The sequence below is a fragment of the Megalopta genalis genome, chromosome 12 (genome assembly GCF_051020955.1).
Source record: "Megalopta genalis isolate 19385.01 chromosome 12, iyMegGena1_principal, whole genome shotgun sequence".
Lineage (NCBI taxonomy): Eukaryota > Metazoa > Arthropoda > Insecta > Hymenoptera > Halictidae > Megalopta > Megalopta genalis.
This window is the reverse complement of record NC_135024.1, coordinates 8,621,080-8,636,692: the sequence shown is the minus strand read 5'-3', so window position 1 is coordinate 8,636,692 and position 15,613 is coordinate 8,621,080. Positions and strand designations below refer to the sequence as shown.

The following is a 15,613-nucleotide window of genomic DNA, read 5'->3' as shown; positions in this document are numbered from 1 at the left end:
TGCGTGGGAGATCCCGTAAGATCAGGATCCCCGGCTGTCTTAACCGGCAACACGCTGGATCCCCTCTTGGCAAGCCCAGAAGGTTACCATGACGACCAACACGTGACGTAACCACCCACCACCGTGCCCGCTGAAACAAATGAAGGCACGTCCTCCTTCGTATACCTCCTGGTCGCCACCTCCTGGCTCCTCTTCGTCCCTCTGCCCTCTGGCACGCTGTCCTCCTTCCGCGCGCTCTAGACACCCCCTTCTCGCAACCCTCCCCGCAGCCCCCCTCGCCGTCCCCAGCGCTCACCCCGGCCTCTCCGCCTCAAACCGCCCCCGTCGCTCTTTGCCTTTGCGATTCCCAGCCTCTACTTGCGGGATCACCGCGAGCAAGTGGTCCAAAACGTGGGATGGAAGCCGGCGCAAAGGAAAGGACGAGGATGCTGCCAGGCGAAATTACAAGGACCTGCGCTAGGTCCTCGGGAAACTCCGGTATGAAGTCCTCGTTGCGGGGAATATGCAGCCCGTACGTAGCGTCGGAAGTTTCTATTTTACGGGATCTGTTTCTCGAGGGTGTGCCGCACCGTGCCGCGCCGGATCCGTGGAATTTCAAGGCGCGATGGAGATCGAGGCTCTTCATGCTGGTCGTTCCCCGGGTTGCAAACGGGCTGCCCCGGTGGGGATCATCTGTTCGAGACTCGCTTAGGACGCACCGCTCGGAAACGCGTTTCTCGATCTCCTCGGTTATATTGCCCGCAAGAATTTCCTCGCGGGTTTTTTTTCAGAAATTTTCTTCAACTTTTGAGAACGCACCATCCCCCTCTGCTCTCTTCCGAGTTATCGTCACACGTTATGATCCCGACGTTACTTGAATAATCTGCAAATACAATTTCAGATTAGTATTAAAGTATTTGTTTATCGTTTTATTCATCAACCGTTGATTTTGCAAGCCAGAGAAGCGAATGATGAAACTATACGCAGCTACAAATAAAAACGATTTGAATGAAATGACAATTCATCGAAGCAATTATAAACGCGATTGACGATGTTCCGATCAGTCGCTCATTACCCTAGTCAATCGGCTCGAGCACACTGCCCCGAAGCAGTAATCAGTCGGAGGGTGGCATGCCGCGGTTTAATAAACCGAGGGTAGTTCGCGACACAGCGAGCGATAAAAAAGTTTCTCCATATGTTTTACGATCGAGGCAGCCCGGGCGGTGTATTCAATCTTTCCGCCGGTTGCGTCGAAGGATTAGCCCCGCAAAGCCCTGGAGATCCGCGGTACTTTCATCTCCTTTATGCGGCTGGTTGGGGCTTGATTCGCCGCGAAGAAATCGCGCGAATTTAAGACGCTCGCGGGATACTCGCGGCGCGCCCGACGTATTCCTCGCGGAATTCTGGGAACCTCGAATTCTGGTCTGCTCGACAAAGAGAATACAGGGGCGAGGACAACGAGTATTTGCCGAGGGGTAGGGAAGAAGAATCGTTCGAAGAGAACGATCGAGACCGAGACGATCGAGGCGTGGACGACGGAAGAGAAACGGAAAGAAGCAAAAAAAGGGGGGCGGCGATCGAGCAGAAGAACCGATGGACGAGTTTAATCAGCGACAACTGCGCGGACCGAGAATTCCGCTTCCCTTATCCCGACCTCGAATCACGAAGTTTGGGAAGAGGGGTGTCCCTCGCGCGGAAGAAATCGCGTGGAGAAGCTCCGACGCCGGAATGAGATTCGGAGGGTGGAAAGAAAGTGGGCAGTCGGAGGAACGAAGGTTCGACAGGGTGGGAAAAAAAGGGGGCGAGAGACTAGGAAAACCTTTCCATCGCGAGGACTTCCGTGCCCCCTCCCCCTCCCTTTAACCAGCCGACCCCCGAGGGCTCTGTGATTCGAATTTCGACCACGCGCCCTCTCGTTACGTATTCCCGGCGAAGGGCGCCGATGGAAGTCCGCCGGAAGCTAGGAAATGCCGGAGGAGAACGGCAAAGAGAATAGCGGGAGACCGTAAAAAGAAGTCGTGAGAATCGAGGCGTGTTGCGAGCACGGAATTGAATCCTTCTTCGGGGCACGCCGACGAAGGCGGTGTGCACGGGCCAGGGAATCAAAAGGGCGTCTTCCATCAAAGAAACTGGAACATTGTATCCGTTTCTTCCGAGTTCTGTCTGCCCCGACGACCTCTCCGTTTCCTTCTCCTTCTTCCTACCCGACTAGTCTGCTCGAAGTTTCGGTGCAGGATGGTCCTAGTTTTACGCGAGGACACCGAGCGCGCGCGTCAAAGGGCGCCTCGGAGTCTCCGCCTCGAGCGGAGCCCATCGAACCTCGCCCGGAAAATAAGGGCCAGCCCGGCGAGAGGAAATAAAAAGCGAATTTGTCTTCGTTCCGACACCTTGTGAAATATTGGACGCGCGCCCGGCATCCCTGACGAAGTCGAAGACCCCGTTCGATTTATTCCGGATATTCTTGATCCTTTCTGTCGCTTTGTTTGCAGCCGGCGAGTAGTCGAAAATTTTACGCTTTGCTTGACTTGTTTAACGAGATCGGAGATGGAAGTCCTTGTTTTAATGAATCCGCTGTGTAAAGTCTTCTGTCTGATATTTTCCATTGTTCCGAGATTTTTATATAGAAATCTATGAAATAATGCCTAACTGTTAGGCCACTCTTCTTTTAATTTAGAATTTGTTATGATATTTTTTAATCGAATAATGTTCGTAATTTATATATAAGACGTTAAAGTCAATGTTGCGTCTGACTTGACAGCATCGTAAATGGTTAATGACCCTTTTTATTTATTTGTATGATGCAGATTGGAGTTAATATATTTCTGCAAAACTGATAGCACGATTCCTTGAGCAGTGATGTGGTAAAAAAATGCGAATCACGCGAAGGAACTTTCTATTAGCCAATTATTATTAGATTACATATTGACATAAATTTATTTCTGCAAAACTCGTAGCAGAATTTTTCGGTCAGTGATGTAGTAAAACGTTTATTCTACAAATAAACTTTTTCGTGTTATTATATTATCACTAAATTGCAGATTTGAACAAAAATGGCTCAAAAAAGAAACGGTAGAAAGATTAAAAGAATTCGAGAACTTGAGAATTGAATCCTGTTTCTCATAATCGATGCATTAGTTATCGCTACGAGTTGAAAATCGCTTAACGATCGACGATCTTGAACGGAATCTCTGGTTCCCACCGTGGAAACGCCATCGGGAACAAAAATCTCGACTTCCCGACTCGTTCATCGGTCTCATCCCTTATCTCTCGGAACGGTGCACCCTCCACTCGAAAAATTGGCTTCCGCACTGTCGACCTGCTCTCCGTTTCCATCCCCCGATTCTCACCGGCGGCGATCATCTATCTCAGGTACACATCGACTCGCGCTCGTGCGTCTCCCGATCCACGGGGGTTGATTTTCCTACCTGGCCACGAACTTCCCTCTGGTAAACGCTTCTCTGTGTGTGCGTGAATCTACCTTACGGGGAGTCGCCGGATGATTTTTTTTCCCACTGAAAGCGGCATCACCTGTGCCGTTTTCGGGATTACTTTTGTCGGTTTTCAGCGGCGGCCGACACCCCTGTCGAGTGAAGAGTGTGCTGGGGGTAAAATCGTAAATATCGACGCGACAGAATAAGAGAGAGAGAGAGAGAGAGAGAGAGAGAGAGAGAGAGAGAGAGAGAGATTGAGGGAAGGTCGACGCCGGAAAGAGCACGGGGCACCATCGGGACAATGGGGAAACAGCGTTATTGGCTTTTCAAAATGGTATTTACCGAAAATAACCAATTTGAAGGGATAATGCCGCGACCGGCGACACCCGGGACACAAACGTTGTTCCCGGCCACCCCTTTCGAAGCAGCTTCTACCCTCCTCCCCGTCGCCTAACCGCCAACCCCATAGCAAGCCAAGTTGCATCGACGTGCATCCACTTCGATCGTCTACGCTCGGTGCTAATTATTTCGCGATTAATTGGAATCCGGAGGGTTCGACTCGTGCGCGATCCGTTTCTCTCGAACCTGTTCCCTCCCTTAAACCCCCTCCGGCGAATGTCAAGAGAACAAGGTACACGAGGATCATCCGGGTTTTGTGACAGGAGCTTATGTGATTCCATTCAGAACGCGGTTTACGTATTTTGGGAGGTCGTGCTATTATGGTATTGCGAGTTTCTTAATTGTTCATTCGTCCTTCGTGTTTTGGGTTCGGTGACTCTTTCAGGTGCTGTGGCAGCTCTTTTTCAAAAGTTTATTAACGAATAATATTTATTACAGTAACTAAACGTTTATACGAAGTTTATCCCTTGCCCTATAATTCGTTACGAAGAATCAATACATAATCCATTAAATAAAAATCGAATTCTACCCTTCTGTCATCTCTATTAATATATTTAAACGCTGAAGGAAAGATTAGCAAACAATAAATGTAAATTATCTATGTCGCGAACGAATTTATTTAAGACAAAAAAGTGCTAGTCAACGAGCTGCGAAAGAAATCACGGTGCAGAGGATTAAAGAAATTTTATGTAACTAATGATTAACTATTTCCTTCGTTACTATCACGTGCAAGGGAAATAATACTTCGATCTGATCGTCTAAATAAAATATACATAAAGTTTTTCCCAATCAAGAAAATTGCTCTCCACACAAATATTTTCATATTTTCGAAAGGAAAACTATAAAAACCTAATCAATACTATTAATTTTCTATACATCGATTTGTAAATTATATAAAATTAGAGTAGATAAACAGCACCCTCCTGCATTATGTTTCATCGGTGTATTTCATCGTCTGGAAACACATATCGTTCAATAACGACGAATTGATCACCGAAAATTTTATCAGAAAATCTCGAGTCATGAGAAAGTTCACCACCGTAGAACAGCGAACTCGCGGAGATTCCACAATGAGCAACGTTCTACCAAAACTGAAAACGTTCTAAGAAACGCCGCTTCTTCGCAGTCTGAATCTCTGACGAGCTGTTCCCGCGAGGAGGTCGGTTTTCCGGCGGGGGTGCGCGTTTCTCCCTGGAAGCGGAACTTCGCCGGTGCTTTGCCTTTTTAAAACGAACAAAAGAACGCCGACACGTCTTAAATGAACGCGCTACTTGTTGCTCGGAGAAAAGGGGGGTGGAGGTCGTCGGCGGTGAGACGGCGAAGCGGTGACGGTGGACTGGGGGCGTAGGGGGGTAGCGGCGGTGAAGGAGGTGGTGCTGGAAGTGCGGAAGAGAAAAGGGGGTGGCAGAAGTTGGCCCCCGTTGGTAACGCGGCCCTGGAGGGGGTTGACGGGGCGAGAGGTGCTGGGGGTGGGCCGCTGGCGGCGGCACCGTCGACGGAAAACTGTTTCTCTTTTGTTTTTATCATCTGGAGGAGCCGCGGCGGTGGGGGCACGCGAGGAAGTCGCAATTAAAAATGTAGTTCAAGGCCGTCGCCCCCGAGGGGGGAGGTGGTTTACCTTGAGCCCTCTTTCTCTCGTTCTCACTTTTCTCTCAGCCCCTTTTCCGTCTTGCTCTGCGCCTCTCGCGCCCCCTCTCGCGGCCTCTCTCCTCTCCTCTCCTCTCCACGCAGCTCTCGCTACGGTTTCTCGCGCCGTCGCGGCACGCCGCGCCGCGCCGCGGAGATTTTCACGTGGCTCTGCCCCCGCGTTGCTTCCCCAACCCCCCGTCTCACCCTCTTCGTTTCTTGAGCTTTCTTACGCGTCCGAGAACAGCCTTTCGGGAACGACGCGGAAGTCGCGGGATTATAAGACCACGGCGACGCCGACGGGGGATCGAGATTGTCTTAGCGCGTTCTTTCTTTGACGACCCAGCCCTTGATACCCCTGACCTTCTTATCTTCCGCTTCGCTCGGCAACGGCGAGATCTTAACGCCTCACCTACCCGTGATTACCTTTTTGGAAAAGTACGATTCGCTGCTGGAGCCAGTTTCTTTGTGACACCAGTGTTTCTAATTAGGAATCAACGATTTACCCCGAACGATCTAATCGAATCTGTTCTTTTTGAGGTTGTGATTTTAAATGGAGCTTGTTTTCAACGGGCACTTTCTTAAGGTTGTTTGTTTGGCGTATCATCTGCAATAAGATCATACTACTCATTTTATTTTAAAAGTTTGGCCATTGTTCATCTTAAACTAATTGTACAGGTTAGGTTATTGCAACTTCATGTATGTAGCTGTACGTGGTATGGTAAGTTTATATGAACATATTTCCTGTGCCGGGGCTATAGCATGTCTAACAAGATCAGTCAATTCCTGCGTTCGACGTTCATTTTAGATCTACTGACTCGTCCCGTTAGGTGGACTATAGAAAGTTTCTCATGACGAAAATAACGTTCTAATAATTTTTAATATACACGAGTGTCCGTATTCTAAAATATCGTTCGTGTTACGAATTTATAAAGAATCCATCGATCACGCGAATAACTAAAAAGGTCAGCATCCGCCAGCAAGACTCCAGAAAGATCGCTCTCATTTAAAAGAAAAATCCGGCCCCGAATCGAAGACCGCAGTAACAGGCCCCGTAGATGGAAGATCTTCGGCAGTGAAAGCGTGTAGAAGAAAGCTCGGAGACAGCGCAGAAGGCAGGTCAGGTTGCCTTTTCCCGGCATATGGCTGCCACCGGGTATATCCGCCTAGTTAGCACGCACACACACACACGTACAGGCAAACACACGCGCGGCATCGTCAGGGTACGGTAGAGAAAAAAAAAGAAAAAAGAAAACGCGCGCGCGGCGTATACAAACTTCACGTTGGAAACGGATGCGAGAACGGTCCCAGCATCCCATTCAGATCCATTGAATGGACCACCTCGCTTCGTTAACCAGTCTGTCGCATTTTTTACCCATCACCTATATACACCCGTTGCAAGGGCCAACCCTTTTTCTCGCAATTTGAATACATTGTACCCTCGGCCGACATACATATGTATATCCGACCGATACTTTCGGCGGCGCTCCCTTGCCCCCCCCCTCCCCCCGCCATGCATCCCATCACGCGTCTCAGTCTATTTCGCGCTGTTTCCGCGCCAACGTTTCGATTCCCTCTCGCACTATCGTGCCTTCTACCTGGATAACCCGACGGGGGGTTTTGTTGTAGCTTGACCGAGTTTCTCTTCCTTCGGGCCCCCTCCCCTCGGTCTCCTCCCTTGCTCTTCCTGGGGAACCCTCGATACGACCCTCCGCGGGACGATCTTCGACGAGATGCACGTACACACGCGCAGCCAGCTATACAATGCGTCTGATTTTGATTTATATGACGCGACCGACAGCTCGATTCGGCGAATCACCGACGACCAAAGGGTGCACCGCGACGGAAATTATAAATTCATGTCCCTCGGAACCCGCGCGGATGCGAGATCGTTCCGCTCCGGGCGATTTGCGTTCCGATCCCGCGAATCCCCGTGTCCTCTTCGGTCCCAAACCCTCCCCCCCCCCCCCGAATCGAACGGTGCGACAGCTCGTTGCGACTTCGGCTCCTCCATTTTGTAAACGGCGTTGCCTCGTCGATCGGTTCTCGAACGATTCGAGCGGAACCGGATCAATGCTCGAATGAGGGATCACGGGATGATCCTATTTTGCGGTGAATTGTGCCGATTTGCTGCGGAAAGATTACAAGTGCGTCCGCGACACTGTTTGCGAGGAATATTGGGTCACGGAATACTTTGTCGGACGTGGATAACTTTCTTCGGAGAGATTTCGACAGATTGATTGATCACAGGATTTATTGGGTAAGTATGGGTATTGCCCCGGTTTCTCAATGATGGCGAACTTTGATAGAGAAAACAAGACCTTTTACACCAATATAGTAACAACTTGAGTTATACCTATTATTCTTTAACTTGAATATTTATTTTTCTCAAAATATTGTAGTTTAATATTGTAGTTGTATGTTCTGCGGACATTCCGATTACTGTGCGTCAAGGTTGACATAATCCATTTTCTATTAAATGTATTTTACAGTTAGCAAATAATATTTGAGGATAGATGACAGTAACGGTGTATGTAGCTTTTTTATCAGAGTAATAATTACCTTACCTAAAAATAACGCTAAAACGAATAGTTTACTAAAATATAAATTTTGTTCATAAGCTTCCGAATATCAAAAGTCAATAAATAAATTAAAACTGCGATTGCTGTTACTTGTACGTCATGAACTATCAATATTAAACATATAAAAAATTATGAGATTCATTTTTAGAGGATTAAATACTATAAGATGTTAGATTTTATTTACTAACTAAAGGGTGGAATGCATAATCGAACGTGGAACTGTGAAAATATTTAAAGAATTTAAAAACACTGTAGCATTAGTTTTGGCGGAGCAGAATAATTAAAGAGAGAACGAGAAATATCGATGTAAGTAGTATTGTATCTCGCAAACAATGCAGATAGTTTTTATTTTGCATAAAAATCCGCGGTCTATTGATTACGAAGGCGAAACAACGTAACAGGATATGACATTGTGGCTAAGAATATAAAAAAGAAATTCCAGGACGCTGCTTAAATGAATTGTTGTGCTATTGCAATCCTGTCACCGTAGGCAAGCCAATGCGAGTATCATAAAATTAGAAACGCTGCGTGGGACCAAACTGCTCCGGGTTCGTATAATACATTCCGACTTGTCAAACCAAAGGGTTCCGTCAGCTCGATTCTGTTTCCACGTAACATGCCTGAAAACTCCGTCGTAGCTAATTTACAATTGCCTGGTGGGCATCCGACCGCCCCGTCGAAAATTAGGCGGACTTCTCCGGGCGGTCCCGGGCGTCTCCTTTGTTGCGTAAATAATTAATGCAAAAGGTGTAACTTTCTCGTAGCTGCTTTACTAATAATTCCGCAGTTAGTCGCGCAAGATCCGCGCGCGTCTGGGAGGGTCGGATTCCCTCAAAGAGAGACGGAAACGGCTTGTCGCGGGTATGCGGAGGTGGCTCTCTCGAGTTCCATGTCATCGAGAGGCGAAACGCGGAAACACGCTTCGAAATTAACCGCGTACATAATTCCGCGCGTCGACTCGACGTCGCGGGGATCTGATTTGGCCTGATTTGTCCCTATAGACGAACGGGCGAGCGTAATTCAGCCCCGGCCTGTCCTACGTCTCTCGTCTCCGGTATTAGTATGTGCGCGTGTATGCACACGTATATGTATATATATATATACATACATACATACATATACGTACGTATGTATATCTCTCTGGTTGCTCTCGCGTCACGCCGAGGGGCGCAGTTTCCATCAATAACTGATACTCGTCTACCCAGCTAAGAAGCCTGAGAGCGTGCAGCACCCTCCTGACACACATAAGCGGAAGCGGCACGGCTAAATGGAGACCGCGTACAGGCGCCGCGCCGATTCGAGATTCCGCGGGCCGGATGCACTTTGTGCTGCGGCGAAACGTAATTTTACTGATGGCTCACGCATCCTACGCAGCCATCTTATCTGATCGTCGCCAGATTGAATAATTGCTGCATTAGGCGCGGTCGCCGTGAAAAGTCCCTTTCAAAATATTTTAACACTGAACGTGCCAAATCTAAAACCGACTAGCATGTATCGCCCTATAAAAATTATCGGATTGCGTTTACTTAAAATTTTCACAATTTTTATAACAATGCGTGCCCGAGAAATACATCCAACAATTTATTTTCATCATGAACACACAATATCAGCGGTCTAGTGATTAGATTATACATCTCCAAATTGTTTAAATGAACGGGCAGCAGAAATAAGTGTAATTGTAGTTTGAAACAGCAAGGAAAATTGAAAGAATTGAAGAATTACTTTCGACATACTAAAATGACCGAACAAATAAGGAAGAAGTTATCAAATGGTTATCTTGTTTCATGCAACAGCAACATTTTCATTCCGTATAAAAGTCCGCAATCTAAATCACGAACTTTAAAAATCTACGATTCTTCCCATTATTTTGTTCACTCGTATATACATTCGCAAGCACGTTATTATATACGACCGAATCGAAATCGGAAGAACAAAATCGCTGGGAAGATTAACTACGGGGAAGAAAGCCTGCTTACCAGCGGCATTCCGCAGCATATCAAATTTCCATAACCGAAGCAGATTCAGCTCGGCTGGCTATTGAAGTCTCCGAAGAATCGTTGCAGCAGACACACTCCAAAACGGAAAGCGAGTCGGCTCACCGTGGCATCCTCCAAACTCCTCGATAACTCTTTTCACCCCGCGCGCCGGTCCTGAAAAGACGCGACGAGGCGACGCAGTGTGGGAAAAAAAAGGAGAGACAGATCTGTAGCAGGACGCATGTGAAACGTCGCTAATAGCGAAGGATACATCTCGCGACCGTCGGATCCACCCCAGGAAAAGGGTTGCACGGGGATGAAAGGGCCACAGGGGAAGAAACGTCGCGGCGCAGAGACAGGAAGGTGGGACTTTAGAAATTTGAGATAAGACCCTCTTTGTCGGCCGAGACGAAGAGTTTCCACGTAACCCTTTACCTTGCACCCGTCGGAGGCTGGGGAAACACCCCTCGCCCACCCCTCCGCGGCCCTTTTCCATTTGGAAATTCGGTGTACGTGACGCTTCCATCCCTGCGAGCGCTGTTTCACGCGAACCGTTCCTCGTCCTCCTGTCTGCCTTAAATCACCTTTTAAAGGGCTCCTGAAATATTCCCATGACGTTACCCGGCGACCGACGCCGTGCCCGTGGAATTCAACGGAATTCAATTCCCCAACGAGATTTTAATTATTACTAACAAGGTCTCACCGTTTGTGGATAAACGCTCGCGCCCTCAAACGACTCGATAAATCACAGACTCGCTTGCGATCGGTCCAGGCGTTCAACACTGCAGTCGCTGAGCTCGGAAAATTTTATACGTGCCCGTTGCATTATTCTAACAAGACTTATTGCAATACAGATACCAATCACTGTTGTCTAAATGCGTTCTAAACGCGTTCTAACGAGACTTATTGCAATACAGATACCAATCACGCTGAGACTGTTGTCTAAATGCGTTCTAAACGCGTTCTAACAAGACTTATTGCAATATAGATACCAATTACGCTGAGACTGTTGTCTAAATGCGTTCTAAACGCATTCTAACAAGACTTATTGCAACACAGATACAAATCACGCTGAGACTGTTGTTTAAACAGATTTCAGATTATATTCTTGAAACGTAGTACTTTTGACCGATTCGGTTAACCTGAGTTGGGCAAAAGATCGATCGACGACTAACGATTGAATTACTGCTGTTAATCGTTAATAACAGATAATGAAATTACATGAATCGGTCGATTAATTCAATTGTCGATTTCTCGTCGATTAATACCGTTAATCGTCTTCATCAATCACTAAAAATTAATTTAAAAATTGTAATCGATTGATGCTCAAACACAGACGTAAACGAAACAATCTTTTCACGATAAAATCTAGGGTTGAAACAGAAAGCATAGTGAATGAGGCTAAGAGTTAAATCACGTGTACCAAGGTAAACAATTTTGATTCACGAAATAGAAATACATAAAAATGTATGAAAAAGCGTATTCTCCTGAGCCATCGTGCTCACTATTATTTGCAGCAGTTAACACGATATCAAACGACCTCTGTGAATTTTCTAAATGCACCGTGACCTCCGTAGGCTCAAATGAGCCGACTAAAAAATTCCGACTAATTCGAAGAAGTTCACGAGGGTCGAAAGAAGACCCGCGCGAAATTCAGTGTTCGCGTAATAAATTCACGACGAAAGTTCGCGCGGAGTAAAAGTCAAAGACCGGATAGTCGTCCGCGGAGAAAAAGGTGCGACAGTGAGGTTGGCTGAAGGGAAGACGGAAGAAATGGCGGTAAAGAAAGTAAACGTTACCACGTGCTAAGAGCCGCTCGGCGAACGAGTCCGCTTAAATAACGAGTCGCGCGCCGCGCTTGGAATCCCGGTGAATAGCGCAAAGTAGTTAGGAAAATGTCTTACTTAAGAGAAAGTTCGTCGACACCGGGACGAGCGGGAGCGGCGCACGGGGGTGGATGGAGGGCGGTCGGGATCGTTGCGACGACCCTGGCCCAGAAACAAAAGCGAGAAGAAGCTTGTGAATAATTCAACTGCGCGGGAAATGAGGAAAGAGTTCGCTGAAAAGTTTCTTCCGCGTGGCATTTTACGCGGCCCGCTTTTCTTTGATCGCCCTGCCCTTGAAACTCGCCGAAGGAGGTCGAAGGGCGCCGGAATAATTGAACCCTCGCCTAGAAAGCGTTTAAGACGTGTCAATGCTTTCTATATGTTCTGTCGATGTTGTGCAATCGATTCGTGATTTATAGGGGGAATATTCGCACTGTGAGTCTTGTTGATATTTCTTTTTGGAAAATTCTTTCGGGAATCGTACAAAATATAAAAGGGATACTCCGATTTAAAGTGTCATTTCTGGGCCACTTTTGAGATTTTTTGTACAGAAATCGCGAGAGTGTTTTCTATCGACCTTTTGCTCATATATTTGGGAAATGGAATATATATTTTTCAAATAAAAATAGTTGCAATTCTGCGAGCTGCACTTGCTTGATTAAAGTCCGTTCAGAAGATATGTCTTACTGAATGTCACAATTCCAGTATTTCTAATAATTTGAAACAGAATAATGCAGTGGCTTTTTGCATTGGCATGTTGTAACAGTAACACGAAGAGACTTGCATTAGTATGACAAAAAAAAAATTGCTAAATGATTAATATCGAAATTTCAAGAGAAAATCAAGATTTATTTCAAATTTTGTCAGAATACCTACAAACCAATAAAATGTAAAAAGTTTATTATTGAATATTAAAAATGTGACTCTATTTTCAACAGAACCCCAAAAAGATGTTTCTTGTTCAGTTCTTTAAAAAAGAATGCTTCATAAAGATAAGAATTTACATTTTAAACCTCTCTGTATTTTTTAAAACAACATAAATTACATTACAATGGTAACATTCTAAAATAATCAAATCACTCCACCGTTATTAATTCTAATACCACCGCGCCCTAAACTCGACAAATGTATATTGTTCGGTAACAACGACAACCTTATATTTATTCAAACTTCATATAATTCCGACTACAATAAGGAATTTTGTCAAAAAGTTTCTCGCAGAAAGATTTCTATAATTTCGATAACAGCAATTCGGAAATGTCATTTCTACTAGTTCGGCAGTGCTCGCATGAAAGAATAGAATCATTTTCCCACATCTCCAATCAAATGTGGGGCGCGCCTACTACCCGGGTTCGGTCGCCGGGGCCCCCATGAGAGTCCCAAAAACCGACTGAAAGATTCAACTAATAAGACAGAAGTACACAAAGCCCGGACAAGCCAAAAACCGCTCAGCGCTTCCAGCGCGTGGTCAAAAACAAAGGCGCAGGCCACCTGGGTATATCATGGCATCGCGCTAATGAGAAGCGATCGCAGCTTCAAACCGAATGAATGCGGTCCACGGAAGCCGGGGGGTTGCAAGGGGGTGGCAAGCAAGCGGCGTCGCCCTCCCGAGGACTGTGGAACGACCGATCGACTTTGCAGCACGCATGGCTGTCAGTCGACGAAAGGACGCGTACGTCGATGGAACAAAAGGGCGCGAGCAGCGAGAGAGAGAGAGAGAGAGAGAGAGAGAGAAAGAGAGAGAGAGAGAAAGAGAGAGAGAGAAAGAGAGAGAGACAGAAAGAGAGAGAGAAAAGGATAGATGGATGGAGTAAAAGAGAGAGAAGGAGAAAGATGACGGGTCAGCCGAGAGGGAAGAGACGAGGCTCGCGGACAGAGAAAAAGCTCGAGGAATAACAAAGCTACGGGTAGTTCCCACAAAGGTAAAGCCTGACCTTCCATCCTGCACCCCCCCACGCACCCTGTGTCGCGTTCTGTCGCTCCGCTGAAACAATACCGACGACGGTAAAACAAAGAAGTAAACAGGGAAAAAAGACGACAAAAGGCGGCCGTTTGAATCCGTAATTTGCCCCCGCGTACCCCTTTGTTTTACGGAGCCGCGTGGTGCCCTCCTGGCCCCCTCCTGGTCCCCTTGGGCTCCCTCCAGCCCCCCTCCGGACCTCGCCGGCCCGGCAGTTGCTATCCATTCGACGCGCACTACCGTCTCCAACCCTCTTATCCCTCTCTTCTCTCTCTCTTTCTCTCCCGTCGCGTCCCCGCCCCTCAGGCAAACGAAATCGTGAATTTTACGGTGCCGTTGCACCGCTCGTCGAGCGAAACCCTTTCTTCTCTCGCGGAGCCACGTCGCCGACTTTGAGGTAGGTCCTGGAGAACGTTTTTCTATTTTCCTCGCGGGGAGCGGGAAGTCGCGCGGGCTCGATGCTCCCTGTGAAGGGTTTTTGGTGCGTAAAATTGTATTTTGAAATGGGAACGCGGTAACGTAGGGCACTCGTCGAAAGTCGGAATATTGTTGTGATTGTGAAGCCGATCCTCGACGATGGGGTAAATATCGGGGCTGAATGGTTTTAACTTTTTCTGGCTGCGCCGGGCCAGGTTTCGTCTGCTTATGATTGTCGCCGGCCCTTCTTTGATGAGGGTTTGCCTTTTTAGAAACTCCCTTGCCGGGTGAATCAATTGGTAGATTTATTTTGGAGAGAATTGAATGGAAGAACACTGAATGTTTATTGGTACAGTAAATTCTCTCCGATTGTCCCTCAGCTCGTAAACAGAAACGGACAATTTCGGAAGAGGAGATACGGTTATTCGTGCCTCGCAGCCCGTTTTTATAGTTGTTGACAATCGGCAACTATAAAAACGAACCGCAAAACTCGAATAATCGTATCCCCGCTTCCCAAATTGTCTATTTTTGTTTACGAGCTGAGAGAGTCAATTCGAGTGAATTTACTGTATTTGTTTTAGTATACTGTGCATACTGCATGAACTTTTGGACCTCGAGAGGTCTTCGAAGCATCAAAATTACTGCGTAGGCATGTTCGTCGCGATAGAATGATCGTAAACCAGAAAATGATTGCCCGAAGTTCAAAGCAATCTTTATTTCCATGCCAAATCTGAATTAAAAGCATCGTATCTACAATAACAATAAAATATATTCTACTCTTATTTGGTGAAGAATAGTCTTTGCTTTACCTGTTTATAAGAAATATGTTTCTAATAAAATTCAGCCCTGCTCAATGAATATTAATATTTCAATCAAAACAATAGAGCTTTAATTCGAAATTTTAATTTATATTATATTTATACCGATATTAGAACTTTTGCAAAATAAACTCTCCTCAGCTAATAACTACGAAACAATATATCACGGTATCTTCTATGCTTCTTATTATTCCAGACTGTAAATAATCGACACAAACAGGCAAATAACATTTCACATTCCTTGTTTTAAAGTTACAATACAGTACAGAAGTACTAAAAAAATTGTGAAGCAACGAATATTATCACTTAATCGCTAAAGAGGACTGTTTCCGTATATCTCCCTAACACAATTTATTTGCGTTCGACAGACGCAAGTAGGCCAGTCACTATTCCGAACCGAGACGCTCCGAGACAATCCGCAAACCTGTTTAATATTCCATTCGATTCTGTTGCTTCAGAAACAATAAGCGATAATCGAGGAACATTGTCCCCCCGGCTGGCTATTTCTAGTCGATTAATTGGCTCCGTTTCCAGACTGACTGCTTCACCCTTCGGCGAAATGTCGAATATACGGGAGGGGGTGAAACGAAAATACGGGG

At 46.4% G+C, this 15,613-nt stretch overlaps 1 long non-coding RNA gene across 1 annotated transcript in view; it reads right to left on the bottom strand.

Moving 5' to 3' along the window:
* Positions 1 to 313: 313 nt before the first annotated feature.
* Positions 314 to 15,613, bottom strand: part of LOC117217445 (uncharacterized) — a 75,822-nt gene continuing 60,522 nt past the window's right edge. Inside the window, exon 3 of the long non-coding RNA XR_004489558.2 lies at positions 314 to 862. This is a non-coding gene — a long non-coding RNA (uncharacterized LOC117217445). The remainder of the gene's footprint in view (positions 863 to 15,613) is intronic.